Below are 21,738 nucleotides of genomic sequence, written 5' to 3'. Positions count from 1 at the left end.
CATGCTCCTCTGATTCCTCGAATATATTAAAATATCATCAATAAACACCACCACAAATTGGTCGAGATATGGTCTGAAGATATTGTTCATCAGATCCATAAAAGCAACTGGAGCATTAGTTAACCCGAATGGCATTACCAAAAACTCATAGTGGCCATATTGAGTTCTGAAAGCAGTTTTTGGAATACTCTACTCTTACACTTTCAATTGATAATAACCAGATCGCAAATCAATTTTGGAGAATATAGCTACACACTTCAACTGATCAAACAGATCATCAATGTGAGGCAATGGATATCTATTCTTTATTGTCACCTTATTCAACTGCCAGTAGTCGATACATAAGTGGAGAGTGCCATCTTTCTTCTTAACAAACAATACTGGCACTCCCCAAGGTGATACACTAGGGCGGATGAAGCCCTTTTCAAGTACTTCTTGCAAATGTACCTTCAACTCCTTCAATTCTGCTAGTGCCATTCTGTATGGTGTTATGGACATTGGATCCACACCATGCATAACATTAATCTCAAACTGCACTTCTCTTTTCGGAGGTAAAGAAACATATCTGGAAAGTCATATACTATAGGGATGTCCCTCAATGCTGGGCTCCCCACTTGGGTGTCTACCACATGTGCTAAGTATGCTTCACACCCCTTTCTGATCATTTTACTGGCTAGTGCAGCCGAAATGGTGTTTGATGGCAATAGCTACCTCTCTCCATGTATTACCACATCATTATACTGAGGGAGACCAAAAGTGACTGTCTTCAGTCTACAGTCAATCATGGCGTGATGCCTGGCTAACCAATCCATGCCCAAGATGATATCATAATCTCTGAAGGGCATTTCAGTGAGATCAGACAGAAAAGTATGTCCTTGGATCACCAAAAGACAATCCCTATACATTCTATTGACCCTGACCTCTTGTCCAAGCGGACTTGTTACTAGCACCTCATTGTCCATTTTCACACACGGAACAATAATGCAATTAATGATGCTAGTAATACCATAGGAATGGGTAGAACCCGGATCAAATAATACAAACACATCTTGATTAAAAGTTGAGAAGGTACCAACCACAATATCAGATGTCTCAGCCTCTTCTCTCTGTCTCATTGTATAGACTCTGACTGGAGCACTGCCTTGCTTTGATTGATTCACTGTGCCTTGGCTGCCTGCTGAACTACCTCTACCCCTGCCTTTACCTCTGCTAGGTGGTTGTGAACCTCTGGTGGCAAGATTCTGAACTGACCCTTCAGCAGTAGTAGGAGGTGGCCCAACTCTACGAGCACTGGTGCAGTCTTTGGCAAAGTGTCCTGTACCTCCACAATTATAACAGGCTCCTGTGGCCTTATAGCATACCCCACAATGATTTCTTCTACAAGTTTCACATTGGCGGGGAGGGTAGGAACTTCTGGTAGTCTGCTGACTAGATGGAGGAGGTCTCTGTCTCGAAAATTATGATCTACTGACTTCCTCTCTTTCTATTTTTTTGTCTTTTCTGATTTCTTTTTCTCTGGAGCCACTTCTGACTCAATTCTTTCTAATTCCAGTGCTTGAGAAATAAGCTCAGAGAAGTTATTATGTTTGAATCCAACCACTTGTAGTCTGAGACTTGGCTTCAAGCCGGTTTCAAACCTCTTACATCTTTCCCTGCTGGTAGAAAGGAGACTTCCTACATAGTAGCTCAGGTGGGAAAACTCCCTTTCATATTCTGCCACTGACCTACTTTCCTGTTTCAGATTTAAGAACTCCCATAACTTCTAGTCCACATAGGCATATGGGACATATTTTTGTCTAAACTCTTGCAAAAAGTCATCTCAGGTTAGTACTGGAGGTTCCACCAAACTATGAGGAATGGTTTTCCACCAGTCATATGCATCTCCCTGTAGTAGTGACACTGAATACTCAAATCTGAGATCCTCTATGCTGTGTAGTTTCTTGAACACCCTATCCATTCTTTCTAACCATTTTTCTGCCTCTAGTGGATCTACTGTCCCCTTGAACTCAGTAGCCCCATATTTAATCAGCTTGTCATACTGCCTAGCTGAAGACTATAGTTGTACCACTGGTGTTTATAGTGGGACTTGAGTAGGCATAGTACCAGCTATCTGTTTGAACATTGCAGCCATCTGCTGAGCAAACTGAGCAAGGAACTACGGTGCTAAGGGGGCTAGTGTGGCTGATTCACTCACATTGTGTAGGGCTAGGGCATCCTTGTGACACCCCTTACCTGTCTACAGTATAAACGAGTAAGATATGTTACATAGTGTACTGGAATACCCTATTTTATCTCAATCATTTTTATTCTTCCTTAATTTATTTTTTTTCATAATTATGAAGTACAATTAGTGAAGTATAATTTATTTGAGTCATTTATGGAAAACATCAATTTATTTGAGGTTCCGCAAATTTTATAGAAAATCTGGCAGGCTACAGGCTAAAAATGGAGAAACAGTTCTTCAGAACCTATGAAAAACACTTCCAAAATTTCCAATCAATCCCAAACTCCATTTCATCAACAAAATCTCAATATTTTTCAACAACATTTCCATTTCTCAATCATTCATTTCATATGATATTTATGTAAAAGTCATCAATAAATATTCACTTTTTCATTCAAAAGCACAATTTCTACTATTTACATCAATGCCAAAATACATTACATAAGTCTTAGTTACACATGAGAAAATAAAAATTAATTACAAAATACCAAAATAAAACCTAGTGTCCTACCAATGCACTGATGATGATGAGGTAACACGGACACTATGCAGAGCTGTAGAAGGTCTCACCCAGTCTATGACACGGACATTACATAAGTCGTTGGTGTTGGTTGCCAATACCATTTCTAAGCTTAGTGTTAGTTGTTCAAAATTTTCAGATCTCAAACCTTGTGTTTACTATTCCATTGGTCATTTTTACAGTAGGAATTTGACAAAATTGTCTTCATGAAAGTTGTTTCTTATTTTGTCTAGTTACATTTTGTTTTTTAATCACTCCATTTAGAGTTTTGTAGCTCAAGTTATGGTCTAAACACCATAACTGGCCGGATTGGACAGAATCCAAAACTCTGGGCAAAACTGGTTCTGCTAGATTTGGTAACCTAAGTTTGGTTGGCAATTTGACTAGGTTATGGTCAGAATTTGGATTTGTGTTCTTCATGAAAGTTGTAGGTCTATGTCTCAGATTTCTTCTGGTAAAATTTTAGGTCAGTTGGACCTTTTTACACTGAGTTATGACTAAATGAATAGACACTGTTCATTTAGTCATTTTGCCCAGGTAGAATGCAAGTCACCGGGACTAGGGTAATTTTTAGGTCAACTTGGTTTAGTTTTCTAAGAAGGATTTCTTCACCAAAGTTGTGCCATTATGTTTCTAGTTTCATTTCCAATTGGCCTTGCATCAATTAAACCTCTACAACTCCAAACCTGTCCAAACATGTTAAACTCATGCTCAGTCCTGCAGTTCAGCCAAGGCAGCTCACCCACACTCAAATGTCAAGCCTCAACTCACTTCATTTCCTCATCATACACATTCAAATGGTCACTAATTGACCATTACAAGGTTAATGAACCATCACATGAGCAAACCCTAAAATTGTTCAAGTGTCCAATTTTTTTCATTTCATACATGCACAATTGTTGCAATTCACTTACTTAATTATGTTCAATACCCCATCCACTACCAAAGGCTGCTCATAACCATTTTTCTACCAAGCAAAACCATCAAACCCTAGCTAACCCTATCTACCAAAATTTGTAAGTTGCACACTCACACTTGTTTACTTTATGTCCTTATATTTCTTACACAATTCATGCCATTGAACATGAAGCAAAAGGAGTAAGAGTTTGGTCACTTACCTTATTGGGGCAGAATTTCTCCCTTCACAAACTTCTTTTTCTCTTCCTATTTTGGCTGCCTGGTGGATAGTCAAGTTTCTAGGTTAAATTTTTGTGAAGCTAAGTTAGGGTTTTAAGTGAATTTTGGGTGAGTTAAAAAGCTTGAATAAGCTTTAATGGTGGTTTTTGGTGGGAGGAGAGAAATGGCAGGTTAGGGAAAGAAGAAGAAATAACTAATTTCTTTCTTTTTTTCTGCCCATTAAGACATTTTAAATAAGTTAGTGCCATGTGTCAAAGTTTGATTGGGTGAGAGGATGTTTAATGACATCATAATGATGTCATAATTCTAATTTCTTTCATTTTCTTTCCTTTTCTTGTCTACTTAATTTTAATTTAATTTTTAGCAATATTTATTAATATTTTATATCATAATAATTATTTGCTTAACTGGACAAGTAGGCCAAAAATCACCTCAAAGGCGAAATGACAAAAATGCCCTCCGTTTGGCTTAACAGACCAAAATTGTCTGTACCAATTGAAAACTTTTTCTAAGCATTTTTTTGGCATTCTAATGCCATAGGAACCTCAATGACCCTTCTTTAGAGTCCCAAAATTTATTTTATGAATTTTTCGTTTGGTCTAGGGCTCCTAGTTGCGAGAACTGCAACTTCTTACTGGGTTAACCATCGCTTAAGCACCGGCTCATTTAACTTGGTTGTATTTTATTTCTAAAATTTTTCCTAAATTTTTCTTATTGATATTTGAGTTAATTATGATTCCTCACTTTAATTTAAATATTTTTTCGGAAGTTCTAGCTGTCCGGACCGACACCGGTCACCAGAATAGTAGAATGTATGGGAGTTGCTATAGTAAGGGTGTTACAATTCTTCCCCTCTTATTTAAATTTCATCCTCAAAATTTACCTGATGCAAACAGTTGAGGGAACTGTTGCCTCATCGTCTCTTCACTTTTTCAAGTTGCCTCCTTAGTGTTGTGGTGCCTCCAAAGCACTTTCACCAGTGGAATCTGCTTATTCCTCAACTCTTTCACTTCCTGAGCTAGGATCCGTATGGGTTCTTCTTCATATGTCAAATCCGATTGTACTTCAATTTCTTCCATGGAAATGACATGTGAAGGATCTGAGCGGTATCTTCTTAGCATAGACACGTGGAACACATTGTGGATCTTGTCCAGCTCTGATGGTAAAGCTAGCCTGTAGGCCACTGGACCCACACATTCAATGACTTCATATGGGCCAATGAACCTAGGGCTTAACTTACCTTTTCTTCCAAACCTCAGTACCTTCTTCCACGGTGACACATTGAAGAACACTTTGTCACCAATCGCATATTTTATTTCTTTTCTCTTTAGGTTGGCATAAGATTTTTATCTGTCTGAGGCAACCTCAAATTGGCTTTGATTAGCTTTACTTTCTCCTCAGTCTGTTTCACCAGGTCTGGCCCTACCAATTTATCTTCACCCAATTCAGTCCAGCACACTGGAGTTTTACATTTCCTCCAATATAGTGCTTCATACGGGGCCATTTGGATGCTAGCTTAGTAGCTATTATTGTATGCAAATTTTGCCAGTGGGAGGTATCTATCCCACCTTTCCTCAAACTCAATGACGCAACTCCTTAGCACATCCTCAAGGACCTAACATATATTTCATGTTATTATTATCATTTCAATTCAATATTTGTATTAATTCAATTGGTTTCAATTACTTACCTGGATTACTCTTTCTGATTGCCCATCCGTCTAAGGATGGAAAGCTGTGCTGAAGTGGAGTTGTGTACCCAAGGATTCATGCAACTTCTTCCAAAATCTCGATGTAAACCTTGGGTCTCGATCAGATATGATGAAAAGTGGAATTCCATACAGTCTAACTATCTCACTGATATACAATTCTGCTAACTTCTCCAGTGAGTAGTCATTCCTAACTGGCAGAAAGTGTGTTGACTTCGTCAATCTATCTACTATCACCCATACTGCATCATGCTTCTTCTGGGTGAGAGGTAGGCTGCTTACAAAATCCATGGTGACCTGATCCCATTTCCATTCAGGTATGCGTATAGGCTGTAGCAAACCCGATGGAACTTGATGTTCTGTCTTGACTTGCTGGCATGCCAAGCATTTAGTCACATAGTTAGCTATGTCCTTTCTCATACCAGGCCACCAATAATGAAGCTTCAGATCATGATACATTTTTGTACTTCCTGGGTGCATAGCATAAATAATGGTGTGTGCCTCTTTTAGAATACTGGCTTTCAATTCCCCATCATTTGGTACACACACTCTTCCTTTGTAATACAGACACCCATCTACTTTCACTTCATAGTCAGTTGTTTTCCCTTCTGAGATTTTACTCACAATAGCCTTTAGCTTCTCATCTGTCTTCTGCCCATCTTAAATTTGCTGTAGCAGGTTTGGCCTCACTTGCAACTCAGCCAAAATAGCTCCATTATGAGCTAAGGATAGACGGGCATTCAATAATCTCAAAGCTGTGATGGATTTTCTGCTCAAAGCATCAGCAACTACATTTGCCTTCCCAGGATTATAGTCAATTACACAATCATAGTCCTTCAGGAGCTCAATCCATCGCCTCTGTTTGAGGTTGAGCTCCTTCTGGGTTGGCAAGTATTTCAGACTCTTGTGGTCTGTGTAAATATAGCACTTTTCACCATACAAGTAGTACCTCCATATCTTCAGTGCGAAGATAATTGCTGCAAGTTCTAGATCATGGGTAGGGTAATTCTGTTCATGTGGCCTTAGCTGCTTGGAAGCATAAGCAACCACCTTCCCTTCTTGCATCAATGCACTCCTATAACTGGATTTTTAGTTCCTTCAGTTCTATGGGTGCCATCCTATAAGGAGCAATAGAGATTGATACTGTACCCGATAGTATTTCAATAGCAAATTTGACTTCCCTTACTGGTGGCAAGCTAGGCAATTCTTCAGGGAACACATCTGGGAAGTCTCTTACTGTGGGTATGTCACATAGATCTGGCTTAACCTGCCTAGTATCCACCACATGCACTAAGTAGGCTTCACAACCTTTTCTCATCTGTTTTCTTACAACTGTGGCTAAAATAACATTGGACAAGAAATCTATCCTTTCCCCCACAACTTTGATCTCATTACCCTCAGGAGTTTTCAAAGAAATTCTCTTTAATTTACAATCAACCATTGCTTGATGACGTGACAACTAGTCTTTTCCCAAAATCACGTCAAACTCATGGAAAGGCAACTCAATCAGGTCTGCCAAGAATTCATACCCCTGAATCCTTAACGGACAACCTTTGCACACTTTGTTCACCACTAGACTACGGCCCAATGGATTAGTGACCATAATATCTTGGTCACTCTCCCCTATTAATATCCCTCTTTTTACGGGTAGGTTGATGTAGATGTATGAATGAGTAGATCCTGGATCCACCAATGCATGCACAGATGTATTGTAAAGGGAGAACGTACCCCTGATGACGTCCAGGGCATCTTGCTCCTCTTGAGCTCTTATGGCATAGGCTCTGGTAGGTGCTCTGCCCTCAGGACTCTCTGCTGGCTCAGATGCAGGCCTCTATGATGGTCCCACAGCCTCAAATTTTCTAGATTTCCTACCCCTTTGTGGTGCAGGAGCAGGTCTGTCTGCTTGTGTTGGAGCAGCTGTAGTAGTTCTGCATGGACAGTTCCTCAACTGATGCTCTTTCGACCCACACCTTAAACATGCGCCAGTCACTCTCCAACACTCCCCCTTATGCCATTTCAGGCAATGCGGACATGCAGAAGATGCTGGGGTTGATCCCCTGAACCCCATCCCTGGAGAGCTACGCACTGATGGTGTGGACTGACCTCTCCTAGGGGTGACTGTGGCCTGCGCCTCTGAGACTAACCCTGACCTTGTGGTTGACCTGGACTCTGTCCAGGTGGACCTTTGAACTTCTTTCCTAGTGTAGGAGATGAGCTAGACAAACCTGGGCCCCTCTTCTGCTGTCTTTCCCTTCTGGACTGCTCACTCATTCTTACTTTTTCAACTTTTATTGCAGCTTCCACTAACTTGGTGAAGTCTATGATTCCCAAAGCAGTGATCATGATCTTTATATTATCATTTAATTCCTCTTCAAATCTCTTACACCTTTCGGCCTCATTAGGGACTATCTCCCTTCTGTAGCAGCTCAGTCTGACAAATTCTGTAACACCCTCTCGGTAGCAACTTCGTACATTCTACTGTTCCGGTGACCGGTGTCGGTCCGGACAGCTAGAACGTCCGGAAAAATATTTAAACTAAAGTCAGGAACCATAATTAACTCAAATATTAATAAGAAAAAATTTAGTAAAAATTTTAGAAATAAAATACAACCAAGTTAAACGAGCCGGTGCCCTAGCGATGGGTAACCCAGAGAGAAGTTGCGGTTCTCGCAACTAGGAGCCCTAGACCTGGGGGAAAAATTATAAAATAATTTTTGGGACTCCAGAGAAGGGTTACTGAAGTTCCTATGGCATTAGAATGCCAAGAAAATACCTAGAAAATTTTTTCAATCGGTACAGACAATTTTGACCCGTTAAGCCAAACGGAGGGCATTTTGGTCATTTCGCCTTCAGAGGTGATTTTTGGCCGACTTGTCCAATTGAGTAAATAATTAATATGACATAAAATATGAATAAACATTACTAGAAATTAAATTGAAAATGAGTAGTGAAGAAAAGAAAAGAAAATGAGTAGTGAAGAAAAGAAAAGAAAATGAGGAAAAAGGCTTATTTATGACATCATGATGATGTCATTTAAAAGCTATAACCAATCATATTTAAACAACCTGTTAACTAACAAATAAAAGAGATAAACAAAACCAAAAAAAGACCAAAAGCTAGCAGCCTTCTTCCTCCCCAAAAACCAGCCGAAACCCTTGCATGCCCAAAACCTCCATTGACAACTTCAAGCAAGCTCCATTTCCCTCTTCATTTCACCATAAACCCTAGACACCTTTCACTAAAATTTAACCTTGCACCTTGCATAACCTTTTGGCAGCCAAGAAAAGGAAAGGAAGTGAAGTTTTCAGCTTGGGAAAAATATGCCTACAAGAGGTTAGTGCACCTATCTACTTAAAACTTTTAATTTCCATGTTAGTAACTTGAATTGAGTAAGAATTTCTAACTTAAATGAACAAAAATTATGTGTATACATACTATGGATTTCGGCAGCCCTATTGAAGGAATAGGAATGAGTATTTTTGATGAACTTGGAGTGAACTAGAAATCATGTTTGAATTTATAAACATAAGAATAATGAATTAGTAGCTAACTAAGGTAAATTGTGTAAACCATGAATTTGAACTAGGGTTTTGGCAGTAAAATGTGGACTTGGCTTATGAAATGGTTAAAGAACATTCTAATGGTCAATTAGTGACCATTTGAGGTCAGTTGACCATAAATTGGACTGAAATATGGCATGACAAAGTGGAATGGTAGGCTGCCTAGGGACAGCAGTAATGGTGGCTGTGATTCCAGCCTACTTAGACAGCCATAACTTTGGTTGTGTTGGTCCAATTGGTGTTTGGCCAATTGGACATGAAACTAGGCTTATAATGGCACATTTTTGCTGAAGAAACCATGCCCAAAAGACCAAAGCAAGTGGACCAAAAGTTGGCCCCAATCCGGATATCCTGCAACAGCACCTGCAGAAATGACCAAATGAACAGTAACTGTTCATTTGGCCATAACTCACTGTAGAAATGGTCAATTGTCCTGAAAGTTTTACAGCAACAAATTAAGACATGGACAAACAACTTTCATGAAGAAATCTATCCCAAATTATGAGCAGAACCTAACCAAAATGGCAGTCACAGTCACTGTTCATGGTACTATAGATTTGGTAATTCTGCAGTTTTGGCAATCCGGCCAGCAGTGGTTTTTGGACCATATCTGGAGCTACAAAACTCAAAATGGAGTGATTCAAAAAAGCAAATTCAACTAGACAAAATAAGGAACAACTTTCATGTTTACCATTTCCTCAAATTCCCACTGCAATAGGGCCCAATAGAACAGTAAATTTGGGTCACAAAAACTGAAAATTCTGCTCTCTAGGTTTTAGGTTTGGAAATGGATTTAGGGGTTAATTCCAACAAGTTTTAAATGCAAAATGTGGTATGTTGGGAGTGTCAAAACCAATATACCTATTTTCTATCCAAAAGTCAACATTTTTGTTGACCAATGGGGTGAATAGTAACTCCAAAACTTGAAATTCACAAATTGAAGAATTTAAAAGTTCCAAATGCCCTAGTATACCTAACAAGATTGGTTTGGTTAGTTTGGCATGCCAATAGGGTTCAGTTAGCAGTACTGCGCATGGCAATATACCATTCTGTGATTTTATGGCTTTTAGCCATTCTGACCTTGCATTGAGATTTGGCCTTGTACCTGATATTATTTACAGCTTGTTAGCTATTCTGTTGCACACCAGGAGATGCATATGTGACCGATGGTGTGACGGCCAGAGGTACTTGATACCTAGTGCCAGTTTACCCATTTATCCAGTCCAGTCGTCTAGTGTAGGTTACTTGGGCAACCAAATGAATGAAAGTGGACAAAGTTAATGATATACAAATTCAAAACAAATGAAACATATACATTCACTACATATTTATTTTCTTGCTATTTCTTTTATTTTATTATTGCACCACTAAGCATTATTGCTTAGCGCCTTGTTTTTGCCACGCGTAGGTTCTGGAGACACAGATCGTGAGCCCAGTAGACCTCAGACTGGGTGAGTCCATCCTGCAGTTCTGCACAGTGTCCGTGTCACCTCAACTTCTACAGTGCATTGGTAAGGCACTAAGTGTCATTTTGTCATTTTGTAACTAAATTTTTATTTTCTCATATGTATTTAGAATTATGTAATATATTTTGATGTTCATGTAAATTATGAAAATTATATTTGTGAATGGAAAAGTAAATATATAATTGTGATTTATACTTGATTATCACATGTGATGGATGATTGAGAACTGAAATTGAGAAATGTTGTGGAGATTTTGATATTGGAGTTTGAGATGATGAGACATGAATATTGGAAGTGTTTTTCACAGGTTCCGAAGAACTGTTTTCTCCATTTTTAGCCGGTACTCTGCCGGATTTTCTTTAAAATTTTCGGAACCTCAAATAAATAATACTTTTGATAAATGGCTTAAATAAATTATATTTCATAAACTATATTCAAAATTATGACAAAAATTAATTAAGGTAAAATAGAGTGTGCCGGTACACCGTGTGACATATCTTACTCGGATATACTGTAGCCGGGTAAGGGGTGTCACATTTAGTGGTATCGGAGCACGGTTTAGGCTTTTCTGGTCCTAGATTGAGTCCATACCATACATTGCATTTGTAAGAGTCGAGGTGATACTAATGCAGATCTGTTTGTCTTTCTTATTTTGAATAGGATATGGACCCTTCATCACAGAGAGCAGTCGAGGAGGAAGTGGAGAGTCATGCTCCACCTGCAGCAGCTGAGACAGGGGGTAGGGGAGAACCTACTCCACCAGCTCAAGCAGAGCATGCTCAGCCTCCATAGGCCATGTTCCAGCAAATGTCCGATTTCTTTAGACAAATGGCCGGGGTAATGCCAGCACCACCACCACCACCAGCTCCACAGCAGAAATCACACCTGGAAAGGCTAAGAAAGTTTGGAGCAGTGAACTTCTTCGGCAAAAGAGAAGATGATTCTGTTGCAGCCGAAAATTGGTTGAACAGAACAGGCAGAGTCCTAAAACAACTCCACTGCACCCCAGAGCAAAATCTAGAAGCTGCTGTATCTCTGCTGCAAGACGATGCATATGAATGGTGGGATACGGTGTCTAGTGAAGTGCAGCCAGAAGCTGTAACTTGGGACTTCTTTCTCTCCGAATTCAAGAAGAAATATGTGGGTACTGTATACCTAGAAGAGAGAAGAAGGGAATTCATTAATCTGAGGCAGAGACAGCTGTCAGTGGCCGAATATGAGAAGGAATTTGTTCGATTGAGCTGCTATGGAAGGGAGATAGTCCCTAATGAAGCTGAAAGGTGCAAGAGATTTGAAGAGGGACTAAATGACAACATACAGATCCAGCTCACTGCCTTGGGAATCAAGGAATTTACCAAGTTAGTGGAAGCTGCAATAAAGGTTGAAAAAGTAAGAATCAGTGAGCAGACCAGAAGGGATAGACAGCAGAAGAGGGGACCAGTCGGTCTAGTTGGCTCTGCATCCGGGAAGAAGTTCAAGGGTCCACACACGAGTTCAGTCAACCACAAGGTCGAGTCGGTCTCGGGGCCCAGCCACGCTTACCCTAGGAGAGGTCGGTCCACACCATCGGTGGGCAGCTCTCCGTGGATGGGGTTCAGGACCAGCCCAAACAACTCTCGCATGTCCACACCGCTCAAGTGGCAAAAGGGGGAGTGTTGGAGTAACGGTGCTCGCTAAGGTGTGGGTCAATAGAGCATCAGTTGAAGAACTGTCCATGCAGAACTACTACAATGCTCCAACACAAGCGAGCAGACTGCTCCCGCACCACAAAGGGTAGGAAATCGCAAATCGACGCAGTGGGACCATCACGAGGCTCGCATCCGAGCCGCAGAGAGGCGGATAATGGACCACTGCCAGAGCTTATGCCCCGAGCTCGGGAGGAGCAAGATGCCCCGGATGTCATCAGGGGTACGTTCTCCCTCTACAATACACCTGTGCATGCATTGGTGGATCCAGGATCCACCCATTCATACATCTGCATCAACTTACCCGTAGAAAGGGGGATACTAGTAGGGGAAAGTGATCAAGACATTCTGGTCACTAATCCATTGGGCCACAGTATGGTAGTGAACAAAGTGTACAAGGGTTGCCCGTTAAGGATTCAGGGGTATGAATTTTTGGCAGACCTGATTGAGTTGCCTTTCCATGAGTTTGACGTGATTTTGGGAATGGATTGGTTGTCACGTCATCAGGCAATAGTTGATTGCAAATTGAAGAGAATTTCTTTGAAAACTTCAGAGGGTAATGAGATCACTATTGTGGGTGAAAGGACAGATTTCTTATCCAATGTTATCTTAGCCATAGTTGCAAGAAGAATGATGAGAAAAGGCTGTGAAGCCTACCTAGCACATGTGGTGGATACTAGGCAGGCTAAGCCAAACCTGAGTGATATACCCACAATAAGAGACTTCCCAGAGGTATTTCCTGAAGAGTTACCTGGTTTGCCACCAGAAAGGGAAGTTGAATTTGCTATTGAGACACTGCCGGGTACAGCACCCATTTCCATTGCTCTTTATAGGATGGCACCCACTGAATTGAGGGAGTTGAAAACTCAGTTGCAAAAGTTGCTTGATAAGGGTTTCATGTTAGTAGTATGCCCTAGAGCATATCATTTAGTATGTATCTTGTACATATTTTTAATAATAAAAGGCATTTCCACTTTTCCGTTTACATAATATATTTATGTGTAATAGAAAAGGTCTATTGATATTTTGTTAGAAATATTATTCTTAAGTTGTTAAGAATATGAGTGACAATATTTCTAGCACAAAGTATCATAAATAGGTTCACAATCGAGGATACTTCATAATAAGGACATGACTTATCCAGAAAGATTGTATTCATGTTTGTTCCCAAGTTATTTATATGAGATATAAATAAGATGGAATGGTGAGTCTCATGCCATATAACAAACTTGATAGGCACTTATAAATGATAAGTAGGCCGAACCAGTGACACTTATGACAAGCACATGGAGTTTACTCTTGTCAATGTTTTGTCATAAATCATATCAGTGCATATAATCTTTAGACTGAGATAGCACGATTATCTTGTATATAGGTAGTTTGAGTTTGATCTCGCTTTCATACTTGTACTATGTATGGGTATATGGGCATGTGTTGGCTCTGCTAGTTATATATGGAGGTAGGTGTTGATCAAGGTGGAATATGTTCCTCTAAGTAAATAGAGATAAAATCCTATGTTCATTTAATTGTTCTTGATGTTTCAAGTTCTGGCAGACAGATAGATTTATTCGTAAAAGAGTTTCGATGAGAAAAATCTTTTAATCAAGAACTGGAATTAAAAGAGAACATAATATTCATAGCAAATGGAGTTTGACATAAACCATGACTCGGCTTGAGTTGGGATTTTGTAACAGAGAGATTCTAGTGCATGGTAACATATGATTATAGGTTCATTTAAGGTAAATCTTATTACTAATTGGGTGGCCATGGCATGCTATGCTAGGTGTTAACCATGGTATGAGGTTCATAAAATGATTTAGAGAAATCATTTATGGTAAGAAAGAGTTCGATGATATTAAGAGTTGATATCATGTCTCATTGCCAATTAGTGATGAGCCTAGTAAGTCACACACATACACAAGTTATCACCTATTTAAATATGATTTAATTAATTAATTAAAGAGTTTAATTGATTAATTAAATAGATTTGGTTTGCAATTAAATTGCAAAGTCCCTAGCATGACTTGAAACCAAATCTAGATTATTGGATGTGTAGTATAAATTAAATTTATATTTAAAGTGTTTAAATATGAATTTAATTGATGAGAAATTAATTAATAGAGATTAATTAATTAATTTATATTTGATATAAATTAATTAGAAGAAGAAAATAATTATTTTGGGTTAAGAACTCAAAATTAAGACACAGGGGCATTTTGGTCATTTCACAGTGTGACACGTGGCACCATGAGATGGTGACACATGGCATAACACATAAGCTTGCCAAATGTTTTTTTAATCATGTAAGATGATTAAAATCAAGATTAAATATAGGTTTGACACTTGGCACAATGTGATTGGGTCACTTAAACCTAGAGCTAATCAAAAGGTGACATGTGGCTAGGGTTTAATGTGTTAACCTAGCTATTTAAGTGTGGTTATGAAAAGAAAACATAACCAGCAGCCTCTCCTCTCATATGTCACGCCACTTTGAGCCTCTCCAGCTATTTCTCTTCATCTCTCATCAATTCAAAGAGATTAGCCATCAATCTCTTGAATTAAGAACACTAGAAATTGTTTCTAGTGTCCTGTTTACATCTCTAATCTCTTAAAAGGCAGAACTTGAATTTCTAATTAATAGAAAAGGCTTTAGAAGCTGTTCAAGGACTGCCATAGGTGTTCTTGGTGTGGACAAGCTAGAGGGACAACATCTGGTGTCCTGAAGACGAATCTCAAAGGAGCAGACACGCTGCAGCACATCAAGAGGTTAGTGTAATCGTTCTTGATTTAATCTAGGGTTCTAAAATTAATCTAATTAATTTTAAAATCTTAAATAGCAAATACAGATCCAAAAACATATTAAAAGAGTTTTAATATGTTGTTTATCATTGAAATCAAATAGATAAAAATAAATCTTGCATGGTGCATGTGACCCTAGGTGAAAATTTTTGAATTCAATGATATAATCTTGTGTTTTTCACGCCTGCCTTCAATTGGTATCAGAGCCACTATATTTGCCATTTAGATTGTTGATTATATAATTTAATTGTGTGTTTGATCATGAGATCAAGAGATTCATTGCTGGTTGGATCATGAGGTGTGGCGGCACACATGGTGGAGCCACCATTGGTGGCGGCAACAATGGTTCCATGGGTGGTTCAAGGTTTGGCTTTTAATTCTGCAATTGTTGTATGATCTAAGGCCTATTCTTTGACTAATTAAAGTGTTTAATTAGTTGTTTTAATCACACAATTAAATTATGATTCAAATCAGAATTTTAAAAATTGTTTGAATGTGATTCAAATCTGAATTTTAAAAGTTGTTTGAATGTGATTCAAATCTGAATTTTTAAAGTTGTTTGAATCATATTTAAATCTGATTTTTTAAATTTGATTCAATAAAATTCAGATCTGATTTTTAAAAAAATATTTGAATATGATTCAAATCTGATTTTTAAAAAAATGTTTGAATGTGATTCAAATCTGAATTTTTTGAAGTTGTTTGAATGTGATTCAAATCTGAATTTTTAAATTTGTTTGAATGAGATTCAAATCTGAATTTTTAAATTTATTTGAATCATATTCAAATCTGGATTTTTAAGTTGAATATGAGATATTCAATTTAATTTAAGTATGTATGTTTTATTTAATTGTTAAATAGTGATATGCATGATGGATGATCATGGACTATAAAAGACCAATGTGATTGGATTTATTTCTTTTATGTTTCTTTGGGATTGTAAATTAATTAATTTATTTTGGGTATGTATTATTAAGTTTGTAATATTTTTGGGTTGTAATTTCATTTATTTAAGTTCTTGTAAATTCGCCTTGGTATGCCAAGGATTACTATGTAATATTGGATTGCAAGAAGTTCAAGGAGGTCAAGAGCATTGGTGGGACCAGTGGGAGGAATTCAATATCAAGTGTTGATTATGTACTCCTTGAACAACTCTTGTAAAATGAATGAATGAAATGCACCTAGGAATGCCCTGATTCAATTCTTGGTGGCTCAGAATTGAATCCCTTAGAAAGTCCATGATCATACCATATTTACTGCTTATCCATGAATGCATGAGATGTATGGGAATGTATGCAATTATATGATATATGCATGCTAAATGGATAATGTGCAAAGTGAGACCTTAATAGTAATTAGGATGGCTATAAAATCTTCCAAACAAATGATTAAGTTGGAAATAGTATAATTAAAGTAATTATAACATAAGCCCTCCATTGGGGCAATTATTTTAAGAAATTTTAAATAGTTGCATGAGATGCAATTAATTTAAGAGATTTTCTTAAGAATAATTGTTAAGCATGAGATGTTGTAAATATGTAAATGGTTTGGTGGCCAATATTGGATGTACCTGAGGACATTAAAATTATTTGCATAATTACTGGCTCAATGGGATCAACTTAACTAATGCAAGATAAGTCAATAATGGATGTACCTGAGATTTTGAGCATTAGGGGCTAGGTAAAGGATTGAACCTCACATGAGATGTGATGGGCAAGGAGTTGCTCACTTATAGTTTATTGTAATTCCAATAATGGATGTACCTGAGGATGATCAATAGAATTATAAGAATTCAATCACCCACTAGAAATCCATCCAACTAGGATTTCCGTTTTCTACTTTGGAAGTGTAGGATTCGCTAAGTTAGTGGGAGGACCAATTTGATTAAAAGACCATAATCATTTTGGTTAATTACATGATACATTTACTAATTAATCTGGTTATTTTCTGCGATTAATTTTCCGATAAAAATGAGCACAAAACAACCACCACCATCCAATATCCTTGCAAGCATACTTGATCACAACAGTTGACAGGACCTAATCTGCGATTGGCTAAGAAATTTGAAACTTGTCCTGAACCTTGAACATATAGGATATGTTCTAGATTCAAATGTTCCTGGTCCCTTACCTCCAGAGGCCACACAAGAGGAACATGAAACTTTGGACAAGTGGAAGGAGCATGATATGAGAGCTAAGTGTTACATGCTTGCTTCTATGAGTAATGAGTTCTGAAGCAACATGAGAACATGCAGAGTGCGAGTGAGATCCTCCTTCACCTACAAGAGTTGTATGGTGAGCACAGCAGGAATGCTAGGTATGAGATATCTAGACAGCTATTCCGTATGAGGATGTCTGAGGGACAGAATGTTGGGGATCATGTCGACAAGATTATTCGGCTGATTGAGCAGTTGGAACATCTTGACTTCAACATGGGTTTCCAACTACAAACGGATTTGATCCTTCAGTCCCTTCCTGAGTCTTTTGGGAATTTTGTGACAAATTTCCATATGACTAAACAGGAATGCACCTTAGCTGAATTACTCAACATGCTGGTTATTGCCCAAAAGAATATGCCAGGCAATAAAGGAAAAGAGGTAGCTTTGGTTGCATCTTCTTCTACTGGAAAGTCCAACAAGAAGAAGGGCAATAAGAAAAAGAAACCTCAGATTCCTGGTCCTTCCAAGAAAATAGCTAAACAGAAAAGGAAGACTAAAGCTGAAAAAGGCAAAGGAAAGTGTTTCCACTGCCAGTAGGAAAGTGTTTCCATTGCCAATAGGAAAGTGTTTCCATTGCCAGTAAGAAAGTGTTTCCACTGGCCAGAGTATAGCAATAAAAAAGAATACAATGCCATGGTGAAAACCAACTCAAGTTCAAAATATATTTGGCACTTAAGGTTATGTCATGTTCCAAAACATAGGATTGCAAAATTGGAGAAAATGGGGATTCTATCCTCATTGGGCTCTGAGCCTACTCCAACTTGTGAATCTTGCCTTCAAGGAAAAATGACTAGATCACCCTTTGTTGGACAAGGGCTAAGAGCTGAAAATATTTTGGAACTAATATATAGTGATGTATGTGGTCCGTTTAAAGAAATGGCTAGAGGGGGCTTTCATTATTTTATTACCTTTACTGATGATAAATCAAGGTTTGGGTATTTGTATTTGATGAAATACAAACATGAATCCTTTGAAAAGTTCAAAGAATTTAAATCTGAAGTAGAAAATCAAACAGGAAAAAATATTAAAGCTCTTCGATCAGATCGTGGAGGTGAATATTTGAGTACTGAATTTGATGAATACTTGAGAGAGCATGGCATTGTTTCTCAGCTGACTCCTCCAGGAACGCCACAGCTGAATGGTGTATCTGAAAGGAGAAATCGTACCTTATTGGATATGGTACGTAGTATGATGTGCTATACTGATATGCCAATCTCCTTTAGGGGATTTGCATTAGAATCAGCTTTATATATTCTGAATAGGATTCCATCAAAATCAGTTTCTTCCACACCTTATGAGATATGGCATGGAAGAAAACCAAGTCTTAAGCATGTTAAGATTTGGGGTTGTCCAGCTTATATCAAAAAGCTGAACACTGATAAATTGGAGACCAGATCAGAAAGAGGTCGATTTGTTGGATATCCAAAAGATAGTTTTGGATATTATTTTTATTTGCCTACTTCACAAAAGGTTGTAATAAGTAGAGATGCCACATTTCTTGAACAACAGTTTGTTCAAGAAGGAGGCAAAGGAAGGCAAATAGAGTTAGAATTGGAGAATTCTAACCAACCAACATATTATATGGATATAGATCCATCTAGTCAACCTATACCCATTGATGAAACATCTACAGCTGTTCCTCGTAGAACAACCAGGGTATCTCACCCACCAGTGAGATATGGTTTTCTTCATGAAGAAGAACAAGAGTTGTCTACTCATGAAGAAGTAGATCATGGAGATGATCCACTTACCTATGAAGAAGCTATATCAGATATAGACTCTTCAAAATGGATTGATGCTATGAAATCCGAGATTGATTCCATGTATAAGAATCAAGTTTGGGATGTTGTTGACCCACCAAGGTATTGTACCTATAGGGAACAAATGGGTTTTCAAGAAGAAAATTGGTTACGATGGAAAGGTAGAGACCTATAAGGCAAGGCTAGTAGCGAAGGGTTTCGCCAAAGGCAAGGAATAGATTATGAGGAGACTTTCTACTTTGTTGCCATGCTTAAATCAATTAGGATTTTATTAGCAATAGTGCATACTATGATTATGAGATTTGGCGGATGGATGTCAAAGCGACTTTTCTCAATGTATACCTTGTAGAATACATATTCATTGAACAACCGAGGGTTTTGAATCCCAAGATGGTTCCAAGGTATGCAAGCTAAAGCGATCCATTTATGGGTTGAAACAAGCTTCGAGGAGTTGGAACATCCGTTTTGATGAAGCCATTAAATCTTTTGGTTTTATCAAAAATGAGGATGAGCCATGTGTATATAAGAAGGTTAGTGAAAGTGCTATCACTTTCCTTGTCTTATATGCGGATGACATCGTTGATGGGTAATGATATAGGTATGTTGACGACTATAAAGGTATGGTTGTCAAATACATTCTCCATGAAAGACTTAGGGGAGGCAACCTATATTCTTGGGATTCGCATCTATAGAGATAGAGCGAAAAGAATAATTGGTTTATCCCAAAGTCTATACTTGGAAAAGGTGTTAAAGAGGTTTAACATGCTTGATTCCAAGAGAGGATTGTTACCAGTGAGACATGGTATCCATCTTTCTAAAGAGATGTCTCCAAAGACACCTGAAGAAAGAGATAAGATGGCCAGGATTCCATATGCTTGGCTATTGGAAGTTTAATGTATGCAATGTTGTGTACTAGGCGGATATCGCATATCTCGTTAGTTTGACTAGCGGTATCAATCCAATCCAGGTTTGGAACATCGGATAGTCACAAGAATATTCTTAAGTACTTAAGAAGAACTAAGGATTTATTCTTGATTTATGGAGGTGGAGACTTGCAATTGGATGGTTATCGATTCGATTTCCAATCGGATATCGATGATAGAAAGTCTACCTCTGGATATGTGTTCATTTGTAATGGAGGTGCGATCGGTTGGAAGAGTTCCAAACAGAGCACGATTGCAGATTCCACTATCGAGGTCGAGTATATTCTCGCATCGAGATCTCGCAAAAGAAGTCATTTGGATAAAGAAGTTCGTGATGTAACTTACAGTAGTTCCTTCCATTGAGTCAGCGGTTCCATTACCTTTGTGACAACAATGGAGCGATCATACTGAGCTAAGGAACCAAGGTCTCACGAGAAATCCAAACACATAGAAAGGCGCTACCACATTATCGGAGAAATAGTTGGGCGAGGCGATGTAGCCATGCAGAAAATAGCATCACTGAAAATCCGGTGATCCATTCACTAAGCCTATGTCACAGACTCGATTAGACCGACATCTTGAGAAGATAGGTCTAAGATATTGTAATGAATGGCTCTAGTGCTAGTGGGAGATTGTTAGTAGTATGCCCTAGAGCATATCATTTAGTATGTATCTTGTACATATTTTTAATAATAAAAGGCATTTCCACTTTTCCGTTTACATAATATATTTATGTGTAATAGAAAAGGTCCATTGATATTTTGTTAAAAATATTATTCTTAAGTGGTTAAGAATATGAGTGACAATATTTCTAGCACACAGTATCATAAATAGGTTCACAATCGAGGATACTTCATAATAAGGACATGACTTATCCGAAAGATTGTATTCATGTTTGTTCCCAAGTTATTTATATGAGATATAAATAAGATGGAATGGTGAGTCTCATGCCATATAACAAACTTGATAGGCACTTATAAATGATAAGTAGGTCGAACCGGTGACACTTATGACAAGCACATGGAGTTTACTCTTGTCAATGTTTTGTCATAAATCATATCGGTGCATATAATCTTTAGACACGATATAGCACGCTTATCTTGTATATAGGTAGTTTGAGTTTGATATCGCTTTCATACTTGTACTATGTATGGGTATATGGGCATGTGTTGGCTCTGCTAGTTATATATGGAGGTAGGTGTTGATCAAGATGGAATCTGTTCCTCTAAGTAAATAGAGATAAAATCCTATGTTCATTTAATTGTTCTTGATGTTTCAAGTTCTGGCAGAGATAGATTTATTCGTAAAAGAGTTTCGATGAGAAAAATCTTTTAATCAAGAACTGGAATTAAAAGAGAACATAATATTCATAGCAAATGGAGTTTGACATAAACCATGACTCCGGCTTGAGTTGGGATTTTGTAACAGAGAGATTCTAGTGCATGGTAACATATGATTATAGGTTCATTTAAGGTAAATCTTATTACTAATTGGGTGGCCATGGCATGCTATGCTAGGTGTTAACCATGGTCTATGAGGTTCATAAAATGATTTAGAGAAATCATTTATGGTAAGAAAGAGTTCGATGATATTAAGAGTTGATATCATGTCTCATTGCCAATTAGTGATGAGCCTAGTAAGTCACACACATACACAAGTTATCACCTATTTAAATATGATTTAATTAATTAATTAAAGAGTTTAATTGATTAATTAAATAGATTTGGTTTGCAATTAA

The sequence above is a fragment of the Hevea brasiliensis genome, chromosome 7 (genome assembly GCF_030052815.1).
Source record: "Hevea brasiliensis isolate MT/VB/25A 57/8 chromosome 7, ASM3005281v1, whole genome shotgun sequence".
Lineage (NCBI taxonomy): Eukaryota > Viridiplantae > Streptophyta > Magnoliopsida > Malpighiales > Euphorbiaceae > Hevea > Hevea brasiliensis.
The sequence above is the reverse complement of the archived record's forward strand: the minus strand, read 5'-3'. Positions refer to the sequence as shown.